Genomic DNA, 19,974 nt, shown 5'->3' on the forward strand with positions numbered 1-19,974 from the left:
TTTCAATGTTAATGACGATTTGTCAGAGTCGCAAGTGTTCAGACCTATTGGAACCAACACCAAATTCTTTCCAAGTAGAGCATTTCCAGTTATTTTACCATAAATCAAGTTGTGTCTGGATGAGCCAGATGAACGACCCTGTACTAGATTTCACTGAAGGACCAAGTTCTCCTTTTTGTGCCGCACTATTTTGGCTCTAAGTCTCTTTCGAAAATGATAGTTCCAAATGGAGTAGGTGATCTCAGGCGCCATCGGGAGATGCTCCTCTCCGTCCAAGTCCAGGACAAAAACTACCAAGAGCTTTGGCCCTTGTGGGAGACAGCTGAACCCAGGGTTGGAATCATCCAAGAAAACCCCTCCTCCCACAGGACCCACCACGCACGTGGTGCACTACCAATGGACCAACCAGAGCCAAGGTGGTGGTTTGGAAGCGACCTCGAAAAATAAATCAATTTGTGCAAAAACGAGCAGACCAAATCCGGCAAAAAGAAACTGGCGAATAACGAGCATCTAGTTTGAAACATTTGGTGTAGAAAACTATCCAAAATCCTTGGGAAATTGCAAATAAACAAAGTTTGCAGCAGGAGCTTTTCATAGAAGAAGGCGTCGAAGAAGTAGGTATCACGGTAAGAAATGGAGCGAGAATGTGCCCAAGTATCAACCAAAGCAAAGCGAGAAAAAGACCTCGTCCACGACGATGACGACGACCGAAGAATGGAGGAACGAAGATATCTCTGGCAAACACGTCCCAACTTGGCTCGTGAGAGAATGTGAGAGAATTTTTACATTCCAATCCAAGTGCGAATGGGTCCACAAGAACACATGCACGCACCCATAGACGCACACACTCCCCTAACGAATACGGAGGTTTGAGGGTACGGAGGGGAGCTGGAGGGGAGTTGGTGACTTCTTAGTGTCTACTGAGGCGAGGCGTATCAGTCGGCAAATGCAAAAATCCGGTTCATTGTGGTTGGCACCAACTCTCAGGAATGGAAAAGTTCCACTTTTAAGGTGCTTCCAGTCAGTCTGTCCGTGAGTCTTTCTTTCTTTGGCGTCTCACACCGTTACCGTTCAGGATGTCTGCCAAGCGAATTGTCGATGGTGTATTCCGTAAATTGGGCCAACTCGGAATTTGGAAAGGCACCCACCCCGTTGAACGAGGAGAGGGGGCGGGTGGCAGACGAAGTAGCGTTAATCTGGGGAAATTGAATTAATTTGCCATTTTTGCACCTGACTGATAAGCCTATCCACCAAAGGCCAATCTCTGAGCAGGCTCGCCATGATGAAAAGAAACCTCTTTGCATGTTAATGGGTCGATAAAAGTAAAGTAGAAGCCTAAAGACTCGACGAGAGACTGTCTCAAGGGCCCTTGGCGCCATTCAAAACGAGGTCGCTCAACATGGCGTCACTCAACATGCACGCCATCCCATCCACCTTTTGAGCTTCACGCTTCAACATAGACTGCCCAACTTGTTCTATTTGGCTCGGTCTTGAATGTCCTTCCGATAACGAATGGCATCAGATCAGTCGTCTAGTCTCAAAACCGTGGGAGTGTCATGAAAAATGAAATTGTCTCAAGGCACCATCATGAGTGGCCCTTTTCATTGCTGAGAAGAAGGGAGGCCCTCATTTTGGGTCCGTTTCTCACGATCCCTGGAGAATTGAACGGTTTCTGTCAACGTTAAAAGCAAGGCATTCGGGTGGCAAATCTCGCCTCAGATCATCGCATAATAGCACTTGCCAAGATTAATCTGTCAAATATGCTCGACGAATGAATTCTATAGTTGTATAACCACGAGTGATTGTGATGGGGATGCACAACACGAACACTACATATATCCCCGCAACCCAAACTCCACACCCAAACTCCACATTATCCCAAATGGGAGATGCAATTTCTTCTTCCAAGTTTTCATTTGCTTGCATCAAGCCCGAGAACTCAGCACCAAAAAGGCCAGTAGCAATCTCATAAATTGTTTTCTCTGCCCACTGAAATTGGGCATTTAAAAAATTGCCAATATCCTCCCAAGGGTCAAGGCCAATCGATGGAAAGGCCAGCCGTCGTTGGCCAGTCTTTCTCAATTTGAGACTGCCTTTTTTTATGGTCGATGAGAGTAGCCAACGTGTCAGGTCCTAACCTGATATTATTCTCGCACTAATCTTTCACTACCTGATGAGCGATTAGATAGAGTGAAAGTGAATGTCGTTCCTACGTTACAACGAATGTCTTATCCAATTTGTACCTTGGGTAAGCAATTTGCTCGCACTGCGAGGAACCTCCACCTAAGCCATGAATAATTACAAGATGTACGTACGAGTCACCCTCACTCCAATTCTTTTCAGCACTAGCTCCCACCGATCCATCTATGTATCTTCAACCATGAACACTACGAACCACGTCCTATTTGTAAGGCGTTAATAACCACGAGAGGATCCTATTCAGAAAAGTGAGAACAAGAAGCAAGTAAGGAGAGGCACCGCGATTTCAGGTCTCCGAGGACTGAGCAAAAAAGGATTTCAAGTCCTTTCACAACAAGTTAATCTTATTGCTATATTTAGCGAGTAATTTGATCTAAACACAAAATGCATACCAAATGCAAGGTAATCCTCTCCAAAAGGTTTTTTTTTCTTTCTGATATCGAGTAACGTCCTTTCTTCTTGTTCCCACTCAAAACACATTCTTGTGTCAACCGTGGGCTTTCAGGGTCTCATCTGTGATTGATTTCAGTTATGCATGAGACGAGCCTCGAGAACCGACCCGACTCGAACGCGACCTGCATGCACTCTTGAGACTCTCAGAAGAGTCCTCGCTCAAGGCCAATGAGCATTGGGACATCCATCCTGGGGAGCGATGGAACATACGACTACATCCTGCTGGTTCATATGCATATACCTACATTACTACAACAAGAACGAACCCACGCCAACAACTTTGGAGCCCAAATGTCCTCTAGGTGTCTGGGACAGATAATGATGGAAGTGTAGCACTTTGTCGGCTAGAAACAGGCTCACTCACTGTTTGTACGTAGATATCCAACAAGGCTGTCGAAGAGTAGTACATGGGATGCATATTACGAATCAGACCAAAGCCAGGCTCACTCATATCTTGAGACCTATATCTTAACATCAAGGAAAACAACAACCATGATAGTAACGACAAAAGCAAAAGCCAGCATTCCTTGATAGATACAATCCCTGGTTTCTTGTACATGCTTGGCAGAGAATATTATTATACCAATGGTTACAAAATGGGCGTTCCAGAGCATTTTAAAATTTTCCATTTTCCATCTCATTTTTCATAAATTATGATTCGTAACATTTAGCGCATAATTTATCAAAAATTTGAAAGCATTTTTCTATTTTAGATATTTTGGGTATAAATTTATTCAATAAAGTAAAAAGTTTCATACAATAAAACTATAGCCAATAGTACCAATGTTACTCAGAGTTCTCTAGAGTTTAAAAAAAAAGATAGTTCATCTTTTTTATAACGCTGTTGTTGTAACAATTCTTGAAAATTTTGATATATATCGCACATTCTATAACCACTTATACCACTCAAATTCTCACCCTCATGTTCCTGTTTCGTGCGAGTTTGGCACATATTGATGTCTCAATTGGGAACAAAAGACAAGGAACACAGATGTGGTTTAAGGTGATCTGATCGTGAGCTTCGACTGGAATAAGTGTTTCCCTCACTTGCGGGACACACCGTATATCCCACGCAATCGCCTGCCCACATAAGCTCTTCTTTGATACTGAACAATTAATCCTACATGCTCTTCGTGACTAATATGTCTTTTTTGGCACGGCCAATCGTGTCTCGTGCCAACTTAATTTCCTGAAGGCAAGTAAATAACACTCAACCAAGTATGGGTTCCATACGGCACAAAAGATCAGGAGACCACCAAGTCGTCCTTTGCCAGCGGATTAGTACACATGTAGCAGTCGTACGACTCCATGGAGTTCGTCTTTTTTTTCGACGACTTCTCCTTTCTCACCGAAACCCCCGAAACCACGCCATCTTCCTTCCCACCAGCCGCAATGTAGTAGCCTCGTGGGCTCGCTCACGATGGCCGAGTGGAAACCAGGCCAATAAAGAGTCGCATAGTCGACGACCACTCTGTTTAGAGTGAATGATCAATCGTTTGATAGAGACACTCATACATGTATATTTGTATACTTTCGATGTGCATAAGCACGAGATTTTCATGGTCTACGGATTTGGGGAACATTAGACATGGCACATCGCATTCAAGTCCGGTCACACTCAAGAGAAAGAAGATCATGCGTCCATAAATATGCTCTGATTTAGAACATTTCGGAAAAATGTGTCGCTAAGCCTTACATAGCTTAGGATAGATCACAGAAGCAATATACATGGCGAGGCCCATAATTGGATACTCTTAGCCCAAGTCAACTCCATGAGTTGACTTATTTGCCTTCTTTGTTACTTCTTGGGCGAGGATATGCTCGTAAGTAATGGCACAGTGAATGGTATGTAAGCTGAAAGCCATCATTAGGATTCCGACTATTCCCGTGCCTTTGAGCCCATTGAGTGCACTTCTCGTACACGTTACTCCATCCAAATCCCATGATTCTTTGAAGTGAGATCTCCGGTCATTTTGTCTTCTTGGGGACTAAGTAATTGCGTTCTGTCAAAGTCAGCCTCTGCAAACGTGTTGTGCAATGAATGCTGGAAGGAAATGTTGGAGATTGCATTCAGGTGGTGGTACTATCGCTGAATGAACATGTAAGTTCCACTTAATCTGGGTTAATTGAGAACCCATTTAGGGTATGCACACCAATTAGGTGCACAATGAGTGGTTGTTGCCAGCTCATTGAAGTGGAACAACTGACTTGAAGACTTCAGTCATCCGGGAGAAAACCAGAGAGAGAGAGCGAGAGCAAGAGACCACGATTTATGAACGACAAAAACAATTTGAAACACGAACATACCCACTTGAGTAAAACGAAGCTGCGATAAGTTCAGATTACAAAATATTGTTCATGTGGTGTAATAACATGTCTCTAACGTTTTTGCTACCCACAATTAGGTTGAGGGTAAGCTAAAAAGGTAGCCGAAACCGTTTTACTTGCCAATATTATTGGGAGTGTGCTTCAAAAGCCAACTCCCAAAAGAATCGAGTCATAACGTTGTCATAAGAAATGTTCTTTATTATTGACCTTGCAAAAGTCAAAGTATTGGCCCATCTTCAGTCCCTGCCATGCCAGACTAATTAGAATTAGAGATGGATGGAAACGTAGAGCCATCTTTGCAGCCACTCACGCGATAAATATGTTCAACATAGTAAGTACGTTGTTCCAACTCAACTGCAATCGGCGTTTTTGTCTGTCATTTGTCATTCAAATAAAGGTTTTTTTTCTCTCGTTTTTGCACCGAAATGCAACACCGCCTGCACAAGGACAAGCTCCAACAGCTCAAAATGGGCTTATCCGTGATGGTTGATGGTTGTTCTACACTCTATTGCTGGGAATCCCAGTTTCAAGACAATATGAATGGAAGTGGAACTTGTTCTAGGAACAAGAACTTATTCATTTGCAATTTTTACCACTAGTACAACTTTGCCGAGATCTGGTACGACGATTAAGTTCCAAAGTTGGTCCGAGGATCACGCTATTCTCTTGAACCTCCGCCACTTTTTCACTGGAACTTGTGTACTTTCCCTCAATTTCAGAGATTGGATGGGCTAGCTCTGAAGGAAAATTTGATTGATCTACTCCTGTAATTCTTATTGTGTCGGGCTGAGACGAGCTCGAACAGTGGCACTCTATGCATACTAGTACTCATACATGTACGTACGTGTATGTTGGTGAGAGCGAGCTTCATACTAACTGTTGAGAATGAACCTTCTTTTATGTGTAAAGAGCGGCACTCTGAATAATCTCCTTAACGAATTCTATTGCTATTTCACTTAGTAGAGCATGATGGAACACTATTATAGAGCAAAGCAAGACTCCCGCCTAGTCGCATGCCTCCAACGAAACCCAAACCATTTCTATCTTCAAGGGCTCATTCTCCTCCGCTAAGATGAATTACGTGTCCAATTTGCTAGCAGTCTGTTCCAAGTTAGAACGTGCCACCTCATTAGAGTCTGACTAGGCTCTTAATTGCCCAGTTCATGCACATGGGCCAACGGGCATGAGAACCAAAGATGAGTAGGAATGAACCGGGAAGCAAGGCAAGAAAAGCATGCACATATACCTCGTACATACAAAGCCCACTTCCTCCACGACCTGATTTTCCATCGAACAAATATGACAGTGTAAATCGCATCAACCCAGTTAAGCAAGCCCTTTTGGCCTCGAGTATACGTACGCACGGAAACTGGATGCGGACCACTCTACCTAGGTATACTATTGTACATACGGAGGGCCGACTCTTTGAAAAGAGACCCATTTTCCCTCATTATGCACATGGTTGCCTTCAAATTTCGCTTCCTTTCCCTCTCTTCCTCTCTCTCTTTCTTTCTCTCTCCCTCTCATTGGTAGGCACGATAGAAGTGAAAGCGAGGCTCCAACCGAGTCAGCAAAGTGAGCTGGGGCGAACTCGGGAGTCTGCTAAACCAGAGAGAAAGTGGCAGCATATCCATCGGAAAATCAGTGAGCAAGTGACACATGAGGAATTACCGGTCTGGCGAGAAAATGTCATTTCAAGCTCCACATAAGCAACGAAGAGCAGGGGTAGTACTAGTGATTCACGCACACAAGAGGCAGGATATGGATGAAAAGAGGTAGTGGCTCATGCGATGAGTCTATCCAAACAAGTGTATGTTTGGCCGTGGAACCAATAGAAACGAGTAGTCGACCAGTCAAAGGTGATACAAAGATCTGTTCCAGAGTCGAGGAATGTTGCAGGTACAGATCTGTGGAGAGTTCATTTTTGGTAGCGTTTCTTTTGTTTTTTCACATGTTAGTGACTGCCACGCAAATTAGCACTTCTATTCCAGGCGCAAGAAATAGATTGAGGGACAAGCCACTGAATTTGGTAAACTTTTTGCTGTCGAACTTTCAAAGGTGCAAATTTGCCCGAGGAACCAACAATTGGAACCTCCACCCCGACTTACAAAATGGACAGACTCGAGGTTGGCGGATGTTGGCCAACTTTGGTTAGAATGGTCGAGCCTTGGCCTTCTCTCTATATATTTAGACTTTATAGAAAATACATTCTCTTCCTCTCAAGGCTCTGAAACATTCGCACGCACCCATAGATAAAACGGATGGTCTAAAACACGTAAGGGAAGTAAAAAGAGCCCAGCATCGATGGTGAGCCCCATGTGGAATTCCAATGACACGCTCTCCCTCCCAGATGATGGATTTCAGGGACCATGGCCTCTGAGCCTCAAATTTTGTGCTGATGTCCACAAGAAACTGCCATTGTGACACGAGATCCACCAATCTGTGGAGACTTTGTGTCTCGAGCTCGGACTGGTAAAGGGACATTTGTCGTCTGAACTGTGCCCAGTTCCACCTTGCAGTAGTAGTAGTAGTAGTAGTAGTAGTAGTAGTACTAGTAGTACAGTAGTACTCGATACAGAGCTTCTACGTTGGTTGTCGTCGTCATCGACGTCTTCGTTTCCCTCCCCTTCATACTTGGTAGCAGTAGTAAGAGGGGACCTGGTAATAGTTACAGTACTGACTAAAGGTGCAGTGTAGCTACTGGAGAGCTCAAGTTAGATGTAGTAGGGTCGGAGATTGTCACGTGGATTGGGAACATGCAATGGCCAAGAAGAAGGAACGAACCATCGTCACCGCAGGAGAACCAGAACTGCTTCGTCAATAGGTTTGGGGGAGGAATGAAGTATGGCACCAATATGTTCCAAGACCCAAGGTTAAGTACAAGCCAGCGACCTGCTCGTATAAAATGGGATGTCAGTATGTAATAAATGATGAATATATTCATTTGCTGGGTCGGCATTTCTCCATTCTGAGAGATGAATCAGGTCATATAGTCACTCGTTAACTAGATATTGGAACATTATCAGTCAGTAAATCTCGCACGGGAAACTAAAAGATTCCGTGGTTCCAATCAATCTGAATAATCATGGTCTTTTCACTATTTACGTTTACGGCCTTCTTTTTTAACCATCCATTTGAGGTTGTCCAAGGCGATTTTGCCAACTATTCCTATCATAAAAATCATCAACGGGCGGATGGCGAAACTGGGACAACATAGGGAGACTAGCAAAATAGCAGTGTTCCTGGTCGTCGTCTCTTATTGTTGTGCGATGATAAGTCATGGCTCAGCCATTGTTGTGTGTATGGAGCTATCGTCCTGGATACTGTTCATTGTGCCGTATGAGTACCAGGACTCTGCACCATTCCAAACGAGACTGGTTGTTATTTTTGCCTCTAAGCCATAATTTTGGACCCGGTTAGTAGAGCTCACTTAAGCCCTCCACGCTAACCAGAACCCTATCCGAGAAGAGGCGAGAGAGAAAGAGAGAGAGAGAGAGAGAGAAAGAGGAAGAAGGAAAGAAAGACAGGGCGAAACACAGAGGGAGATGGATAGAGAAAGAGAGAGAGAGAGNAGAGAGAGAGAGAGAAAGAGTAAGAAGGAAAGAAAGACAGGGCGAAACACAGAGGGAGATGGATAGAGAAAGAGAGAGAGAGAGAGAGAGAAAGATCGTGGTCTGTGTTGCCATATCAAATTGGATTACCTCTGCAAGCCCCTAAAATCCAATTGTTATTGTTGGCAAAGCTTTCATCTCACCCTTTTGAGTCGGAAGTGAACCAGGATGTAAGTCTTTCCCAATGTCGTTCTTTGGCTGTCTGGCAGGATCTCTAAAGGCTCAAACTTGTCATGCTACACGGTGGATCATCGTTGAGCTAGATTGGCAACCATAAACCACAATCAATCCAGGTGCAGTCATTACGAAGCAGGAAGCGTGCGTAGACAAAAACACGCCCCCCTCCCCAAAGGAGAAAACGCTCCAAGATGTTGTGAGTCGAAATATGTCAGGACTTGAGCATACGATCCATCAGCAGATGAATTTGACCTCGAGCGAAGGACTACTACGTAAGCGAGTTGTTGGTCACTGGGGCCATGGAGTCGACCCTTCAGGCCGAGTCAGCCAGTTAGTCAGCCGCTATCTAACCCGAATTGGGCCTCACTCTATCCCAGATCGCTCCCGACTCATGTTGTTGCTGGTGGTGGTGGTGGTGGTGGTAGTAGTGGTGGTGCTGTTCCTGCTGCTGTTGTTGTCGTCCCATTCCTCTTGGCCGAAGGGGAAGGGTCATCGCGAAAGAACTCCAGAGGGCTACTCGACTCCTCCACGAGTCCACGTACGACCACAGGGAAACAAATGACTTCTTCTCAGATTTTGGACAAGGCTGCCCTGATTTTTAGAGTGAAGACAAACAAGGATAGCGGCGGGGGCCGAGGAAGCACGGACGAGCGACGAGAAACGAGAGAAACGAAAGAAACGCCAGCGACTTGGGTATTCTTCGACCAACGTGGACGACGGAGGTACAATATCAAACCCTACCCGAGCCTGACTCTGACGCCACTTTCAATCAGGATAATGGAATGCTGACCAAGCAAATATATTCCAGTCCTGCATTCGATTATACTCGTACGTACACTGGCTTTGAATTCTAAGGTGATCTTGATTTCTGGGTCTTGTCGTCTTCCTGGCTTTGCGGGCTTTTCTCTTTGTTCAGTTCCCCATCCCGAGCACTCCCAGTTTATTGTATGTTACTTTTGTCGCAATAAGGCTCTAAATGCCATCAAGACTCACAATTTAATGCGGGTACCAGGGATACGTCGTTACACTTTATGGCTCAACCACCGAGACAGGGAGGCCTCGAAAAGACCCCTCGGCTCCTTTGGGGAACTCGAAGTTATGAACAATACGCATTGCAACTAGTCCTATCGTCAGATTTCATCTCCTCGACTGTAGCCATGGTCCGGTAGTATTCCAAAAATATACTACCAACTAGTACATGCACTCCAGCAAGTCGTTTGTCTCGTAACTTGAACGTTACTCCTTTCAACCAGAAGACATGTTCTACGCTAGATCCGGTCTCGGGTGCAAGGCTCAAAAAGGCGCTCCAAATGTTCGAACAAGAGTTAATACCTTCCACTTTCCTCCATACAGCTCATAGTTGGGGTCCCTCTTCGAAGAAACCCAACCCTGAACCATCATGTCATGTTATACTTTTGAAGGGTCGATTCCCACGAGAACGTCGAAGAGGTTTGCTAGGTTTGAGACCCACAATGGTTTTCCCATTAGAGCATGGGAATTTTGGCCTGCTTTTTGCTAACAACAGAAAAACTCGTCTTCGAGTCAAGACCGAACTCCTCCCAGTCTGAGTCGAAGCCTTTGAGTGTGGCGGCTTCGACGGAAATCATTAGTCTGGCTTGAAATCAAACGTCGTTACTCAACAAACAAAGGCTGTGGCCTGAAGTCTCATATTCGTAATTAGTTTCCTCGGAAACCGAGGAGGCGGAAGAGGCTCTTCAGTTTTTGCTGATTATATTTCATCGGGCGGGTCAAGGCGACCGACACAATGCAAGCTTTGTACGTACGGAAGAAGGCAAACTTAATTTCATTCGACAACGAAGACACCGACCTGTGTGGTGTCAAGTTTGGTTGGCCTCGTTTGATTTGTATTCCTCGCTACTCCTCTGACTTCCTCGAACTTAGCTCCAATCCGATCCAACCTGCTCTGATCCTCTCTTCATTTGGTATGTGACTAACGAACTGGGGTGGATTTGGAAAAGCCCTCGTTGCTTGGCCTTAAATCCCATGAGGAACCCCCAAAATAAGCCAATTGGCCTCCTTTCCCATCTCAGTCATGACTTTCATCCGCCATTGGATGGAAGAGCACGCCTCTTTGGAGGTGGAGGTGGAGGTCGTTCGTTGGAGGGTGGCTCTAAACTGCAGTTCCCACACTGCCGTCGAATCCCTCTGACAAAGGCTCCTTTCCTGGTTAGCCGGAAAGTGACAGATGAATTGTGAAAATCCATTTTCGATTCGTTAATTAAGGTAAAAGCTTTTTGTCTTGGGAAAAATCTGCTTCATGTCACTCACTAGAGATCGACATGACATGTGGTAGACTGAATGAGGCAAATGCGGCAGCCGAAGCCAACCAATACATATAGGTAACGTCCTCCTCTGTCCTCCATCCTCCATCCTCCATTCGGCTTCTCTTTCTTCTTTTCCTTCTCTTCCTCTCCAGAGCGAGTTTTCTATCCGTTTGTGGATGCGCTCATTAGACCAACATTCATTCTGGATCGTCCATTGGATGGAAGGATGTTTGAGCACCATTCCAAAGTATAGCATTCAAGCTAATAACGAACCCAATGGTTCCAGGTGGCATTTGAAGACAAAGAAATGAAGATAAAACCTTTCCATTGAGACGCCCTCTAAGCTCCGAGGTCAGGACTGCCAAAAAGTTTCTCTTTTTCTTCTTTGTTCAAATTTTCTGACGTTTGAATGGAGCTAGTGAAAGTTTTTCCTTCCCATTTCGAGCAGCACCGTTTGTTCACCGAAGACGTTCTTGCAAGCTTCTTGCATGCAGTCAGCATTTGGCTCATGCTCACCGTCTCACTCTTGCCTCTTTCTCCTCCATGTTCCCACATTTATAGCTCTTATTCGATTGTTCCAAAACCGACTCTGCATCCAACGATTACTTAAAGCCCGGCTCGATTTTAAAGTAATGAGAAATGACTCTAAAACTGCATCGCTTTTTCGGAAAGTGCTAGAGATACACGAAGTCTTGAAAGGGTTCTGGTTAACCCATTAACCATATGAGCCTTAGCAGTTTAACATTTCATTGCTAAAACAGACTTCACTATTTTGGCCTTCTCCATCACGAGCAACTTTTCTACAAGATTCAGGATCAGATACTTGATATTTCTATGGCAGCAGAGTGGTCTAATGAGGATTCTTTTACAATGAAGTGTAATTGGGTTAAACCATGAATGTTAAAAATAATAATTAATTGATTCCATCATCACAGAAAATAGAATGAAATAAAACTTCAAACTCTGAACAAAATAATCGTTCTTTTCAGTTTAAAAAACAGGCGGCTGGTTGTCTTTGCATTGTTTTTAAACACACAAGGACCACCCCACAAAACACTCTCGTCAATGGAATCGAGAAAATGCGCTTTCCAATGGGGGTCTCTTTCATTAGGGGTCAACCTCAACCTACTCGGACAAAACAAGACGAGCACCAAAATTACCGTCTGAGACGACTCCTTCATATCCTCGTGGCCTCCATTCAGCCTAGTACCGGTGCAGCACTTTCCCCAAGGTACAAATAGCATGACAAGAGTAATCAAGCGAAAATTAGATGGTTGTAAATCAGTTGGAGCTTCTTCTGGCTACGAAAGGGTGGATCTTTATGGAATAGTAACGATGGAGCATAATTCAAAGCAATTGACACATTTCCAACCAATTCACATTGGTCCACATCCCGTATTACTAAATGAACAAATTGGAACGATGAATGTAGGTTGTGGACTGTATTTTTGCCTTGCAGTTTTTTGGATGTTGGATTTAAACTTGGTAAATCATAGGTATTGGCCTAAGAAGAAGAAGACCATGTAAAACCAATGGGATATTTTACTGGCTTTCAAAATCAGTTTGAGTGTTTCAGGCTTGTTTTCAAGTGCAAACATGGAACAGAAACAGATGAGTTTCATGTACTCGTAGATTCCAAAATGCTTTGGAATGGGTTTTTCTATTGGAAAGAGGCACTTAATTTGGGTAAACACACTCAAACGGGAGGGAAGTGGTTCCAAGAGCAGAATATCCCTGAACTTGAAAATCTTCGGGGATTTTCGTTCTTCCATCCAAAAAGACACTGAAAGGCCAATAAAGGTCACACACTCCGACTTCTCACTAATCTTTGGTTTCATCCACACTCGGGGGGGAGGGGGGGGGTCTTTCCAGGGATCTAAATGAGTCTCTCAATAACCATAAATTATCCAAGATCTCTTTGTCAAAATGAAATGGCCGTGACTTCGAACTCGATTTTGGCGCCAAACCCTTTTCGTGGCAAACTGGAGATGCTCTAACTAGTTCCCCTTAATCCCGAGGGAAGACGAAGGGAGGGTGGGAGAGTGAGTGAGTGAGTGAGAGCGGGAAAGCATTGTGGCCTTGGTTTGGCCCTTCTGCTGATAGCTGCAGTTTTGGAGGTCTAAATGGATCGAGTTACACGCGTAACAACGACGCCCGTGAGAACGGCCGATGGAAAGAGAGCCAACCAACCACTGATGGCACCCACCTACTGTCGATTCCAAAAAAGAAGAAGAGGAAAAAAAGAAGAAGAAAGAGAAGTCTTTTCGTCCTCAATTGGGCTATATTGCCATTCGAAATTCCCTAGACTCTTTTTCGGAGGCCTTCACAAAAGATCCACTAAGAAAGCCTCGAGCGGTCCTTCCTTGGCTCTAGGAAGAGGCGCGACAATCCATTCCTGCCAAGATAAAATCTGGAATTTTTCTCTCTTCAAAGTGGAATGCGCCTCAAATGGAACCAGCAGCACTCAATTCATCTCAAGGTTCTAGAGGACCCCTTATTTTTCCCCAAATACATTCTCAACAGAATGGCTCAAGAGAAGTATCGGTTTCAGGAACATGTATTTTCAAAACGTGGCCTAACATTATGAAGTCGGTTTACTTCCAATTATTTCCAAGTCATTTCAGGCCTCCGACCATAAGGAAAAGTCGCTTGCTAGCCGCCGAATTAAGAGCTCTTTGCCTTTTTTGAAGAGCCCTGTAAAAACAAGTCAAATTCGCTTGGCAAGTCGAGGGTTAATAGCGGGAAATAAAGTGCCCAAAATGAGGAGAATTTTGTGACCCCATTCCGCGCAAATTGTAGCCTTTTTCCGGGGACTGAACAAACAGACATCCTCGATTGACGAAAGTCTATCTCCTTCTCTTTCAGTTCAAAAGAAAATCAAACCAACAGTTGGGAATGAAACAAAAGATCTCTTGAGGTTAGCAAATGTTGGGATCCAATCGTTGGAAGCGAGCGTAATCTCCGAATAAAGTTCAGCATCCAAGATTTGTGAGCAGTAAAAATCTCAACACAAAAAGGCTTCTCAAGGTTGCCCTAAAATCTTGAACAAAGGAAATCAAGATGAAATCGGAGCAAAAAGAGTGCAACTTTTTCCTAGATTACTCTGTCCATTTTAGGACTTGGATATGTTTTATGGGCTTTCAAGAATTTCGTCCAATTGGATTTTTTTTGCCCTGAGCGCTTCTAAACCAGAAGCAATATCGAATTGAAAAAAGTCAACATCAAATTGTGGGTAATCTATTACTCCTTATCCATAACGGTTGGATTTGGTTTTTCCAATAGAATCACTCTACCCATTTACCAACCCCCAAAAGGACAATTCTACTTCACAGTAACAGATATCCGATTTCCTTGGCTCAGCTCACCTTTCAAGATGCTTCTGACACTTGTTAGTTAGGAAGGAAACAGTATATGGCTTGGATCTACACATTGGCTGTTTTGAAAGGCTCTTGGATTCGAGGCCAGTTTTCTTACCTTAAAAGAAGATCTCTGTGGTGACGACGAGGTGAGGACTTTAGTTGGTCATGGTCTTGGTTGAAGAGCAGTTATAGTAGAAGCTTCAAACTAATATCCTTGTCGTAGGGAAAAGCTCCAGCACCAACTTACTACATCAGACCAATAGAGAGCGTAGAATCTTGACTTCTAAGAAGGATTCTAAGAAGTCTCGATGGTGCACGTTGCGTTGGTTGGTTGGTTGGTTGGTTGGTTGAGGATGGAAGAGAATATTGATGTAGGGTAGTCAGTCAGGAGAGGTCAGCTGTTGTTGAGGTCAACACAGACCCACAAATACATTCCTGTTGAAAGGCATGATGAGGTTGTAGGGCGCCTCTCTGTTGCATCGCCTCTGCACTTCTCTGGTTCTGTCTTGATTATGAATCATACAGAGCAAAGGCCCAAGCGAGCGAGTGAGTGAGGGAGTGAGTGAGAGAAAAAAGAGCCTCTCTTGGTTGGCAGAATAAGGGCTAGTCACTCAAGGTCCTTTTGTTGATCATAGCTTGTTCTTCATATCTTTTCTTCATCCTCCTTGAGTGAGCGGTATAATGACGAATCAGCACTCCCTTCAATCAGCAAGGGATCCTAGTACGGTTGGTTGTGCACTTTCACTACCTCCTTCAAAACTGGGTCCACGTGTTGTCCTCACTGTGGTGGGAAATCATTCAAACACACGATCTTTGAAGCGAGCTTGAAAAGGGCCAGAAAACCCGTGGCACAAGTCCCGCAAGAAACCAGAACTCGTTTCCCTACTGTCACAGAATTGTTTCAAGTTCCAACGCAAGTAAACAAGACATACCAGTGAGAAGGAACCTTCTGCGAACGCCGCGTGCCAACGTACGGTTACAACTGGTGAAGACCAACAGTGAGACTTGGGGACTGTGGAAACGAGTAGTAGTAGTAGTAGTAGTAGTAGTAGTAGTAGAAGAAGAAGAAGAAGAAGAAGAAGAAGAAGTAGTAGTAGTTTAGTTCCTGTAGTAGAAGAAGCCGGCGTCGTCGACTACGAACGACTCCTCGGGTGGAACTTGGGATAGAGGAGACAGAACTGGAGAGGGACTTGAGCTAAGCAGGTTCTGTTTTCTTAACAGATCTCAGCAGAAAATTCTCCTCATCTTGGGCAGGAAAAGCTGAAAGTGAGTGGGAGAGCAAGCGCGGAACGCGAGAGAGAGAGCGGGCACAATCCAAGTCCCGAGGGCCAATATGAAAGAAGGACACCGAAGTCAGGCGGGAATACACGGACATAGGCTGCTGGTGCGTGCTACGTACGTCTAATGCACGTGCGGGTGGAAGGAGAAAAAGCGGGCACGGTGGTGGGCACCCCAAAGAGTGGGTCGCCTCTTGAAGGCCGAGGGCCCTAAGATGGACCTACCACTGTTTCCTCCTCGCCGGAAGACTTCGGCCTTTGGTATTTGTTGTTGGTACAACTTCTGCCAAGGGCTTGGACCCAAAGAACAAGAGTGAGCAAAGGCCACTAAAATGGTTGGGAGACGAGCAGTTGAAATGAGGAGAAAGATGAAGGAACAAGGAGAGGGGAGGGGGTAGAGAAAGAGGCCTTGGCTGACAAACCAGAGTGGAAGAGGAGGACGAGGAGGAGGAAGAGGAGGAAAAGGAGGAGTAAGCAGAAAGGGACATCTAACCAGCTGATCCGTTGGCGACCCCTTTCTAAGCATAGCGGGTTTGGTCCGACGCCACTTCTGGTCCTACTCGTACTATCATCACAGCCCGCACCAGTCAGTCAGATGGCCCTTATGAGCAAAGTTAGACTCGGAGAAAAATATAGATTCTTGAGACGAAGTCTCAGTAGCAGCCTCTCCTTCTCGCTCTTCTCAGATCTTCTTAGAAGACCGGTAAATTTACTCCACTCGATTTTGAAGGGCGATGGGCTTCTCTTGTGGAAATAAGTGCGCGCAAAATAAAGGCCAAGGCTCCTGCCATGTGTCACGACAGCTACCAAAGCCGCCGCACAAGGAGTAAAAAGGAGGAGGCGAACGAGAACGAGGGAGACGAAGACGAAGACGAGGCCATCACACCAAAAGGACCCGACGAGTGAGTACAAGTTTTGGAGGGATTGGCGCCTTCTTTCACCTTCTCAAGCTGGGCTCCCAAGAATGCCTCTTTTATTTGGGGTTCTCTGTTCCAGTTCTGGATGGGTGTCCGGGCAAGATGTTACGAGAAGACGAGCAAAGAGAAACTTCATTCCTCCTATACATAAGCCGGGCATGGAACATGCCGAGGAATTCAGATTTTGATATCAGGTCAACTTCGAGACTCCTGCCACATTGTGCCAAGATTAAGATGGGTAGACGCACTCAAAGTCGAATCCCCCCAAGACTACTTCCATGCTGCGTTTTATTCCACCAGATAAGACCTTCTCCCAAATGGCATTCCAAATCAAACCTTTACTATTTCTCAGAAGCCTTTAGCCGAATGAAATACAAGACAAAAGATGTCTACGAAGAATGCGGCTTCAAGGCTGACATTGAATGGATTATTCAGTGAGAAATTTGCATATTCTCTGTGTAAAAAGAGATTCATTGGCCAAGTCGAGACTGAGAGCCAGCCAGACCCACGAGTATCTGCTGTTGTGTTAGAAATCCCTCAAGTAATTATTCCCTTTAAATTTGCATGTCTTTGAACCATTCCACCTCGAAAGCTTCATACATTTAAAGAGACGCCAGCAAGCAAGCATGTACGCCTACACGCAGCGTGCCAATGAAATTAAGGGTCAGTTGTCGGTCGGTGCTCCGGTTTCTTTTTATGCTTTGCTCTCTCGTCAGCCGTTTCCTGTAAGCTCCAAGTGATAGTGAAAGTATGGTAATTCATTTTGGAGGGACATTTCGTGTCATTTGAAAGTGCGAGAAGGGGACAGGAAAAAGTTTGTCGAATAAAACTGTTCAACATCAACCAGTCAGAGTCTACCCATGATCAACATTGTTGGCCATTAGCTGGTCAGATTGCTGAGTTCTCAAAGGTTACTACTACTCACTTTCTTTGACATTCACATCGCCGTCAAAAATGTACTTTTTTGATGATGTGGATGATGAATACGAGATGTATCTGATGTTCGATCATATTCGAGGTAATAAGTGAAGGAACCTTCATAGGATCTTTGATGGTCCCAAGGCGAAAATGGACATCCTCTAGCAAGTGCACGTATGTAAGTAGGCACCCAACAAAAGCTAAGTACCACCCGTCATTCCGCCGAGATCTCTCAACCGCAAATGTAAAAGGAGGAGGGGGACCAGCTTGATCCCTCCTCAAAACACGTGGTCGATCTGTCTATTGATCTACTTGCCCGTGAGGATGTGAACTTGCGTATCGGAGATGAGCTGAATTGATCACTGCCTATTAGCTTTGAGGATTGATGAGATATGATGCCCCTGATGAGTTCAGTGCAGAATGAGTAATGTGAAAACCTCAGAAATCCTTAGGATGGTAGTCCATAATTACTAGCCGTCACTCTCTTCTACTGAAATGAAATCCTAGTCCTTTGCTCCTAAGTTATCGAACTGGGTCGAATCAACGTTGATGCCTTCCAGTTTCAAAGTTTAGATGTGAACCTTAGCGTTATTGGGGAAAAACGGTTATCGTGTCATCCGAGTTTTCACGGAGTTTTTGCGTGTGAGAAAAAATTACCCGGAGTCTGGCACGATTTGGGGTGGTGGCTCTTTCTCTTGGTATTTCTCGGGTCACCATGCACGGCCAGTCACGAAGGGAAAGAAGACGAAGATCTCTTGGATGGTCAGTGGAACAGAGAAAGTCATCGACCAGGCATGAGCCCACACTCGGGGAAGGACGGACCAGATGTGGATAACTACCAGATAAGGTCTTAAGTACCTGGTCACCTTCCAAAAAAGTTCCCGGTATTACAATAACGACCCAGGAGCAATCTATCGGGCTTTGGGACTTCAATGATGTGACCGGTGGGCAGTGGACTAAGTTCTCGCTTGATTGGAATACTAAGGCTCTATTTGGCCGACCAGTGGGTAATGGAAGAAGAACGAACGAGAACAACTCAGATATTTGTTCTAAGAGTGGAAGAAAAAGGGAAGAAGGATCTTGAATATCGATGGGATTTGTTTCACCACATGCCCACATCCAGTCACTTCTACCCGTCAACTTTCCGTTCTTTTACTATTGATCTGAAAGACAGTTCTATAATTTTATATTGTATGAATCGCATAAAAGGATGTTTCAAATGAGTAGAAAAAATAGATTGTCTCCCATGGCTTAGGTTTCAATTTTAGTTGTCAATGATATTTGTCTGTTGGGTCTTATGTTAGCAATTCTGATGTAGAGCCTCAACGTGGTGGTTCATCCTTACAAACTTGCCATTGTTAGAATGTTCTCGATTTATTGGTTATCAGTTTGGTTTCAAGGCGTTGGGGAGCGACGGTGGTTCGAAAAGGAACCCACCTCACCACCTGGGAAGTCCCCAAGTCCTCCTTCGTCTTCTTCTTCGTCTTCGTTTTCGACATCTTTCTTCCATCTGCAGATCAGGCCATTCTCTTTTCCAATAATCCATAAAACCCCACATACATTTGTCGATGGATTGCACACAATGCCAAAAAAAGGAGTAGCAGTTACCAGGGATCATTTTGGTCTGAACTACGTCCGACCAATATTCATTTCTATATGCTACGCACGTGTACGTGATCCTTCAGTCTCTGCGTCTTAGCTCGCTTCCTCCCTCTGCCCATATTTCGATGAAACTAGTTCATGATTCTCTCTTTTAGGTTGGTTTCTTGAAAGATTGCACAGTTGTGGGTCTTGACTGCTGGGCATGGCTTTCGATTTGTAAGTGAATTTATGGAAGATCGACGAGTCAACGTCTAGATCTCCCACCCATCTTTTGGCAACCCGTTGTGCGGAAGCAATTTTATGTGAACATATCAATGACCCATTCCGCTCGAATCTCATCGTTAATTCCAGAACATTCAAGCGAAGAAACCTTCAGTCAAGCTTTAATGGGCTGGACAACCATATGGAGGACTGCCAAAGTATTGAGACCCCTCTTGATCGTCATTTTTCCCCTCTTCTACGGACTGATAAGAGCGGATCTTAGAGTTGAAATGATCTGAAACAGCCACACAGGCATGAGCTGTTTCAGCTGAAAATCTTATGGGATACCATAATTGCATGTTTAGCATTATTCATGTAATAACCAAGGTATCTAGGGGTGTGCTTGTTAAGCTTCCATTTCAAAATGATATATATTTTAATAAAGATTTTGGAGCTTGCTAGCCATTAAGGTCGCAAACTTTGAATTGAACTTTTCATTGCCTTTATATCACTCTTTTTTAAGCAACATACAAAAAACGTACAAAATAAAAGAGCCATGACTCCCTAGAAGGCTCTGGCATAACAATAAGAGGGGAATAAACTTGAGAATCGAAAAAAAACATCCTTTCGAATTCTGCAAACTTCGG

General features: G+C 44.5%; 1 protein-coding gene across 1 annotated transcript in view; it reads right to left on the reverse strand.

Moving 5' to 3' along the window:
• The window catches only part of LOC131880334 (glutamate-gated chloride channel-like), a 40,152-nt gene extending 24,752 nt beyond the window's left edge, over nucleotides 1-15,400 (reverse strand). Inside the window, exon 1 of the mRNA XM_059226940.1 lies at nucleotides 14,528-15,400. The gene's annotated coding sequence lies outside the window, so the exon portion shown is untranslated. The remainder of the gene's footprint in view (nucleotides 1-14,527) is intronic.
• Between the last annotated feature and the right edge of the window lie 4,574 nt (nucleotides 15,401-19,974).

Source organism: Tigriopus californicus, chromosome 1, assembly GCF_007210705.1.
Source record: "Tigriopus californicus strain San Diego chromosome 1, Tcal_SD_v2.1, whole genome shotgun sequence".
NCBI classification, from domain to species: domain Eukaryota; kingdom Metazoa; phylum Arthropoda; class Copepoda; order Harpacticoida; family Harpacticidae; genus Tigriopus; species Tigriopus californicus.